The 8623-nt window shown below is 46.7% G+C and overlaps 1 pseudogene; it reads left to right on the top strand.

Moving 5' to 3' along the window:
• The window catches only part of LOC110431492, a 58558-nt pseudogene extending 51958 nt beyond the window's left edge, over positions 1-6600 (top strand).
• The last annotated feature ends 2023 nt before the right edge of the window (positions 6601-8623 follow it).

Genomic DNA, 8623 nt, shown 5'->3' with positions numbered 1-8623 from the left:
AAGAAATGCTAATGAAATGTATTTTCGCTTGAATGTCATTGTAGAGGAGCTAAATGGACTTGGGCTCACCCAAATGAGTGCGGCGGATGTAGCAAGGAAGATACTATGTGTGCTTCCCATTGAGAAATATGGGCACATAGGTAACGGCTTCTTCATCAAGGCGATCTTTCCACTGCTACACCAACCGCCATATTGGGGAAGATCAATGCTCATGAGATGTACATGAATATGAACCCCCAAGATGGCTCCTCATCGGCCAAGAAGGAGAAGAAGGACTTGGCCCTCAAAGCTTCTCACAAGGGCAAGGCCAAGAAGATTGAAGTTGAGTCATCAACTTCAAGTGATGATGATGCATCTATTGCCCTCATGGTGAGAAGAACCACAAAGATGTTGAAGAAGCTCAACAAGAATGGAGTCAACTTTGACTCCAAGAAGAAGAAGTTCTTCACAAGTAGCAAGAGAAAGCCCATCTCCGAGATGGATTGCTACAATTGTGGTGAGCTTGGGCATCTTGCTCATCAATGTCCAAAGCCCAAGAAGGACAAATACAAGAAAAAGAACAAAGAGCAAGATGACTCAAGTGATGATGAGAAGAATGAAAAGAAGCCATACAAGAAGAGAGGTGGCAAGAAGAAGGAGCACTACAAGAAGAAGAATGGCAAGGCCTACATTGTTGGTGATTAGCTCACCGACATTGAGAGCTCAAGTGGTGACTCTTCCGGCGATGAGAGTGATGATGAGAAGGTTGCCGCCATTGCCATTGATGCTCCATCACCATCATCTTCACCACCATCTACATCCTCTACACACCTATGCCTCATGGCTAAGGGTGACCGGAAGGTACAAAGTGAGGATGAGAGTAGTGAAAGTGATAGTGAATATGAATCACCTTCTTATGATGAGCTTGTAAAATTGCTAAACAAGTACACAAAAGTCATAAGAAAATCTAGAAGTGAAAATGAAAAGCTTGAACTTGAAAATGAAACACTTCTAGCAAAGCTTAAATCTAGTGGTGAGCTTAGAGACCAAAATGAGATCATGACCACTAAGCTCAAGGATCTCAAACTCTCTTTAAAAGAGCTCAAAGAAAAACATGATAAACTTGAGAGTGTTCATGATGAGCTTATCACTAGATATAGAGCAATGAAAGAAGAGCTAACAACTCTAAAAGCCAACTATGACAACCTTGAAATTACTTATGAACTTGCAATTGATGAAACACATGTTGCTACTAACCATGTTGCTAAGATTGATGTAGCCACATCTTGTGAAGACTTACTTGACAAATGTGTTGATTGCAAGGGCAAGAAAGTGGTAGTGGCCGAGAGTTATGAGGACACTATCAAACTCAAGGATGAAATTGTCATGCTCAAGAAAGAGTTGCAAGATCAAGCCAAGCACAAGACCATTGTGATTGAGACACTAGATCAAGACAAGAAGCTTGCTTATGAGAACAAGTTACTCAAGGAAGAAAACCAATATCTCAAGCTTGGTTTGATGTATGACAAGCAAGAAGAAGATGAGACATTCATCTTGGATGAGTTAGCTAGCAACAATGACCCAATCATCAAGAAGCTAACTCAAGAAAACAACAAGCTCAAGAAAGAGAAGGAACATCTAACCATGGGGTTAGCAAAGTTCACAAAAGGAAAGGACCTTCAAAGTGAGCTTTTCATGAACACCGTCATGAAGATGGATAAGAGTGGGATTGGCTACAAGGCTCATCAAAAAAAGCTCATCAAGTCTCTAGTCACTCATGATCAACCAAGCAAGCCAAAGCCAAAGAGATGCTTTGAGTGTGGTCAAGAAGGACACTTTGCTCATGAGTGTAAGGCACTACTACCACCACCCTTGCCCAAGCATGCAAGACCATTTGCCTTCAATGCTCACTGCATTGTAAGGAAAGACAAGAGTGGCAAGGTCAAGGTTAGCTTCATGGGGCCGCCTAACAAGCAAAGGCCAAAGAAGATTTGGGTGCCAAAGCAATTAGTAGAGAAGGTCAAGGGCCCTAAGCAAATGTGGGTCCCTAAATCTCAAGCTTGATTTCTTGTGTGTAGGTGAACTACAAGACCGGTGGATCACATTGTGTAATTGATAGTGGTTGCACTCAACATATGACCGGAGATCCCCGGATGTTCACCTCACTTGATGAAGATGTTGACAACAAAGAAAAGATCACATTTGGTGACAATTCAAAAGGCAAGGTCAAGGGACTAGGAAAGGTTGCTATATCAAATGACAACTCCATATGTGCTCTATGTGCAATCTTTGAGTTTTAACTTGCTCTCGGTTGGACAACTTTGTGATATTGGATTTGAATGCCTATTCAAGAAGAAGGAAGTGAATGTAACCAAGGAAGATGACAATGAAGTGATATTCAAAGGCTTCCGACACAACAACTTATATGTAGTTGATTTCTCATCCGATGAAGTTGATGTCAAGACTTGTTTATTCACCAAGACTTCACTTGGGTGGTTGCGGCATAGAAGGTTAGCACATGTTGGAATGGGTACACTCAAGAAGTTGATGAAGAAAGAATTGATTAGAGGCTTGAAGGATGTGACCTTTGAGAAGGACAAGCTTTGTAGTGCATGTCAAGCCGGCAAGCAAGTTGCAAACACTCATCCAACCAAGGCCTATCTCTCTACTTCAGGAGTGCTTGAGCTACTTCACATGGATTTATTTGGACCAACCACATATGCTAGTCTTGGAGGCAACAAATATTGCTTAGTCATAGTGGATGATTTCTCTTGGTACACTTGGACATTCTTCTTGCAAGACAAGGCTGAAGTTGCATCAATATTCAAGAAGTTTGCAAAGAATGCCCAAAATCAATTTGATGTCAAGATCAAGAAAATTAGAAGTGACAATGGAAAAGAGTTTGACAACACCAACATTGAAGAGTATTGTGATGAAGTGGGAATCAAACATGAGTTCTCCTCAACATACACACCACAACAAAATGGGGTTGTAGAAAGAAAGAAGCAGACATTGATCACCTTGGCAAGAACAATGCTAGATGAGTACAACACTTCGGAGAAAATGTGGGCCGAGGTAATCAACACCGCATGCTATGCTTCAAACCGGCTCTTTCCTCACAAGTTCCTAGAGAAGACACCATATGAGTTGCTCAATGGGAAGAAGCCCGATGTCTCATTCTTTAGAGTGTCTGGGTGCAAATGCTACATCTACAAAAAGCGCCAACACTTGGGAAAGTTCCAAAGAAGATGTGACATAGGCTACTTGGTTGGCTATTCATCAAAGTCCAAGGCATATAGGGTCTTTAACCATGCCATAAACATGGTTGAAGAAACATTTGATGTTGAATTTGATGAAACTAATGGCTCCCAAGGAGCAAGTGATAATCTTGATGATGTAGGTGGTGAACCATTGAGGGATGCCATGAAGAACATGCCGGTGGGAGACATCAAGCCAAAAGAAGATGATGATGATGTGCAAGTTATTGAGCCTCCATCCACCTCACATGTACCACAAGATGAAGACAAGGATGTGAGAGATGCTCATGAAGACACTCAAGTCACTCATGAGCAAGCGGTGACACAAGCACAAGATGTTGATGCTCCCCAACCAGCCCCTCAAGTGGCGCCAAGAAGAACATCACATCTCCTCCAAGATCACTCTCAAGATCTCATCATCGGGAGTCCATCACGTGGTGTAACTACTCGTTCTAGACATGCTTTATTTATTGAACATCACGCCTTTGTGTCTCTTGAAGATGAACCAAAGACTATAGAGGAGCTCTTCGTGATGCGGATTAGATCATGGCCATGCAAGAGGAGTTGAACAACTTCTCTCGCAACCAAGTGTGGACACTTGAAGAGTGACCCAAAGATGCAAGAGTGATTGGAACAAAGTGGGTCTTCCGGAACAAGAAGGATGATCAAGGCAAAGTGGTGCGCAACAAGGCAAGGCTCGTGGCAAAAGGCTTTTCACAAGTGGAAGGTCTTGACTTCGATGAAACCTTTGCACCGGTGGCAAGACTTGAAGCAATCCGTATCCTACTTGCATATGCATCTAGTCATGATATCAAGTTATTTCAAATGGATGTGAAAAGTGCTTTTTTGAATGGCTATATTAATGAGCTTGTCTATGTTGAGCAACCCCCCGGTTTTGAAGACCCTAGGTACCCCAAGCATGTCTACCGGTTGTCCAAGGCTCTCTATGGTCTAAAGCAAGCTCCTAGAGCTTGGTATGAGAGGCTTAGGGATTTCCTCATTGAGAAGGGCTTCAAGATTGGGAAAGTTGACACAACACTCTTCACCAAGAAAATGAATGGGGAAATCTTCATTTGCCAAGTTTATGTTGATGATATTATTATTGGCTCTACTAATGAAGACTTTTGCAAGGAATTTGGTGATTTGATGTCCAAGGAGTTTGAGATGTCCATGATTGGCGAGCTATCCTTCTTCCTAGGATTTCAAGTCAAGCAAATGAAGGAAGGAGTTTTCATCTCTCAAGAGAAGTACACACAAGATCTTCTCAAGAGGTTCAAGATGATGGATTGCAAGCCAATCAAGACTCCCATGGCATCAAATGGGCATCTCGACTTGGATGAGGGAGGTAACCCAATTGACAAGACTCTCTATCGCTCCATGATAGGAAGTCTACTCTACCTCACCGCATCTAGGCCCGATATCATGTTTAGTGTGCGTATGTGTGCTAGATATCAAGCAATGCCTATGGAATCTCACTTGATTGCCGTCAAGAGAATTCTTAGGTATCTAAAATACACGCCTTGCCTTGGTTTGTGGTATCCCAAAGGTGCAAGATTCCAACTTGTAGGCTATTTCGATTCGGATTATGCCGGGTGCCGGATTGATAGAAAAAGCACATCCGGAGGGTGCCATTTCCTAGTAGATCACTTATCTCTTGGATGTCAAAGAAACAAAATAGTGTTGCCTTGTCAACGGCCGAGGCGGAATACATAGCCGCCGGTGCTTGTTGTGCACAAATACTCTACATGAAACAAACCTTGCTAGACTATGAAGTAGTACTAGACAAAGTACCTTTGTTGTGTGATAACGAAAGTGCCATAAAACTTGCAAATAACCCGGTTCAACACACCCACACAAAACATATTGACATCCGCCACCACTTCCTTAGGGATCATGTTGCTAAAGGTGACATATCTCTAGAGAATGTGGGAACGGAAAATCAATTGGCGGATATCTTCACAAAACCCCTAGATGAAGCTAGGTTTTGTATGTTGAGAAATGAACTTAATGTGCTTGATCTCTCTAACTTCACTAAAAGATAAAGTTGTGTGTTGAAATTTGTAAACAGTTTTTGCTTTGCATATCATGCATACTAAAACTAAAATATAACTTGCATGTAGGGCTTGTATAACATGGTTAAGATAACCCCCTTGAGTGTGTGAAAAAGCTTAACCTTGGATCAAACTTGACAAGCATTAGTTTACTTTCAAGTATTGCATTACAACTCATATCATATGCATGCTTGTTAGCTGACCGTTTCTTTTCGGTTATTCTTTGAGCATCTGCTATGTTCGTCCATAGATAGGGGGAGCATTCAAAGCTCATTATTTTACAAACCCCTAGCTTTATGGCCATATGATGCTCCTTGGTGTTTTCTCGAATTATTTTCATAAAAACTACTAAGCCTATGGCTAAATATTTGTGAAAATTTGAGGGTTTAAGAGAGGTCACTCATACCAGTTCCATTTGGTGTTTATTTTGTGTGTTATTGAAGATGGAACTTGGTTGGGTCAAAGTCGGACGTAGTGCTAAGTCGAAAAAAGGACTCAGAGGAGCACCGGACGATGCACCGGACGCTGTCTCGGTGCGTCCGGTGCGGTGAGTGTGCCAGACTACACTCACCGGACGCAGGAACAGTGTCCCTGTAGCGTCCGGTGAGGTGCGTTCGGTGCTCACCTGGCGTGCTCCAGAGCACCGAACGCTAAGGCCAGTGTTCGGTGGCCATCGTCCGATGATATGCCGTTTTGCATACCTCTCTGCGCATGAGTCCGGTGGTCACCGGACGCGTCCGGTGCCACTTTAAGTGCGTCCGGTGACCCCGTGATGGGCGCTTATAACCCACACCCGGGGGTAAGTCTCGGGAAGTTTTTTCTCTTTTCCCCGATGCCGCCTGCGCCCGTGCCCTAGGCCCCTCGCCGAGAGCGCCGCCGCCGTTGAATCTCTTTCCTCCGACGACGTTTTTTCTCCTTCCCGGCGGCCAGATCTCTTCCTCGACGAGCTTCTTTCCCTCTCCTCGTGCCGTGGTTCCCTTCTACAGGTTAGTTAGGGTTTGGAGGAGGTTGTTTGAACCCTGCCCCCAAGGTGCTTGATTCTATGTGCTAATGGATTAAAACGAGGTTTTTGACCCCGATTTTCTCTGTTCCTTCAGTGCAGCACCTTGAGGAGTCGATTAGTGTTCTCCGGCAGTCTTCGATCGCTATATCTCTTCCGGAACGCGTCTCGTCGCCCGATCGTAAGCCGTTCGCGCCCGTTCCTTATCGTTTCTTACGGTCTATAGGGCTTTCTCATCTCTAGCTATTATGTTTGCTTATGTATGCCCTATCTTGTCTTTTATCTGCAGAGCGTCGATCTCTTTTATCAGTAGGCTAGCTGTCGGCAGTTTCCTCAGTCGGTCGTTCTTGCGATGGCTCGTACCAAGAACGTCAGTGGTCCGGCAGCTGGCTCAAGAGGCTCTCCAGGAGGTGATGGTGGTAATGATCCTCCCCACCGCCTGTCAGCGGTAGAGAAGGGCAAAGGCAAGAAGTTAGCCACCAAGAAGCGCAAGGCCAGCGACAGAGAGGCAGAGGTGGCAGAGGCAGTTGTAGCAACAGCTGAGGCAGCTGAGAGGGGTGGTCGCTCAGGTGCACTGAGGCTTGGGGATGATCTCACGCCGCAGCAGAGGCATGCAGTTCTTCAAGCAGAGGCTCTCCATGGATCCCCTCTAGGCACCGTTATGAAGGGGGTCAGCGGGTCAGGATTACTGTCAGAGATCTAGCACAGGAGGACCCGGATACAGAGACAGAGGGTCCGGCAGAGGGACAGCAGCAGGAGCAGCCTCTCAGGAGGTCGACTCGTGCCTGTACCCAGGCCACTCCTCGGACTGGTACGTAGGGCCAGTCTACCTCCGCTGCTCGTGCTACACCTGCTAGAGGCACACCAGCTCCTCGCTAGGGACCCGTCAGGATACACAGGGACCTCACACAGGTTTCAGCTAGGGAGATCCAGCAGCTGCGGTTCGTTCCGTTTCCCTCCTAGTTTCCAGCTGCTAGGGATCCACGAGCCGGTTCTTGGTTTTACATAGTGGTCTAGGAGGACATCTACGAGGCACTGGTTCGTTCACAGTCTCAGTTCAGGGAGCACCGAGTTATTGACCTTGAGATTCTAGAGAACGTGGTTGGTGCAGATATTCGTCAGTACTTCACTTACCTCCACGGCCTCCAAGAGTTGCTAGCTCTCCTTGGTACTTACGGTGAGCAGTGGGTTCGAGAGTTCTACGCGTAAGTGTGGGTTTCTCCGGATCACACCTATATCCACTACGCACTGGCAGGCTCAGACTACAGGGTCACAGCACAGAGGGCCAGAGAGGTACTTGGTTTGAGAGCTTACTCCACCAGGATTCACCAGCTTTGATACGGAGACTTCGAGCCCCCTCGACGTCCTCACGGTGGTGAGATACCACCTGTTGACTTTGTGGCTCCCTGTTTCCGTCCGCCGTTCGGAGAGGGCACTAGTCGGACAGTGGGAGACTTGACACGCCCAGCCAGGATCCTCGACTTTGTGTTGAGGATGACTCTTCTCCCCAGGACAGGCTACAGAGATGGCTTCACCAGGATACAGCAGTGGCTAGTCGCGCACCTCATCTCGAAGACTCCTTTTGACCTATGGGATCTGATAGTCTCAGAGATTGAGGACACTATCTCAGAGAGCTTCAGGGGATGGCGTCAGTTGCCGTATGCACACTGGATCACCTTGCTTATTCTTCGTGCTAGGCCTGTACCCCTTCTAGCTCACCTGTAGAGAGAGCTGACTGACTCCGACACTGTCTTTCCCAACTACGACCCCAGGCAGATGTTGAGAGCTCATCACGACCTCAGAGCCACTCCACCTCCTCGTGCACCATGTGGACCGGTGCCCCCACCTTCTCCTAAGGGCACTCGTAGTACAGCAGCAGTACTAGAGACCGAGGAGCAGCAGGACATAGCCATTGGGGCTTTTGCAGATGCTGAGGCTGAGGGAGGTTTTGACTTCGCTTCGGACAGCTCGGACGATGACTATCATCCTCCAGTGTCAGACCTTCCACCGAGGGCACACGACCACAAGGCAGGAGGCTCCTCGAGTGCTTCAGACCCCGCTCTGCTTGCCATTCTAGAGGGGATGAGGGCCGATCAGCGGCGGGCAGCTGAGGAGCAGGCGAGGAGAGACAGGGACAAGGCTGCCATCAATGCAGCCATGCAGGCTAGGCAGGATGAGCTCCGGTGACAGTTTCTGACCTTTCAGGAGCAGCAGCTTGCGTTCCAGGCCTAGCAGACAGTGATGATGGCCGCTCTTATGGCTGCCTCAGGGATTCAGATTCTGCAGATACAGCTCCCAGGCACTTTGTCTGTCAGGCCACCCACTCCAGCACCTCA

The sequence above is a fragment of the Sorghum bicolor genome, unplaced genomic scaffold (assembly GCF_000003195.3).
Source record: "Sorghum bicolor cultivar BTx623 unplaced genomic scaffold, Sorghum_bicolor_NCBIv3 super_18, whole genome shotgun sequence".
NCBI lineage: Eukaryota > Viridiplantae > Streptophyta > Magnoliopsida > Poales > Poaceae > Sorghum > Sorghum bicolor.
The sequence above is the reverse complement of the archived record's forward strand: the minus strand, read 5'-3'. Positions and strand labels throughout refer to the sequence as shown.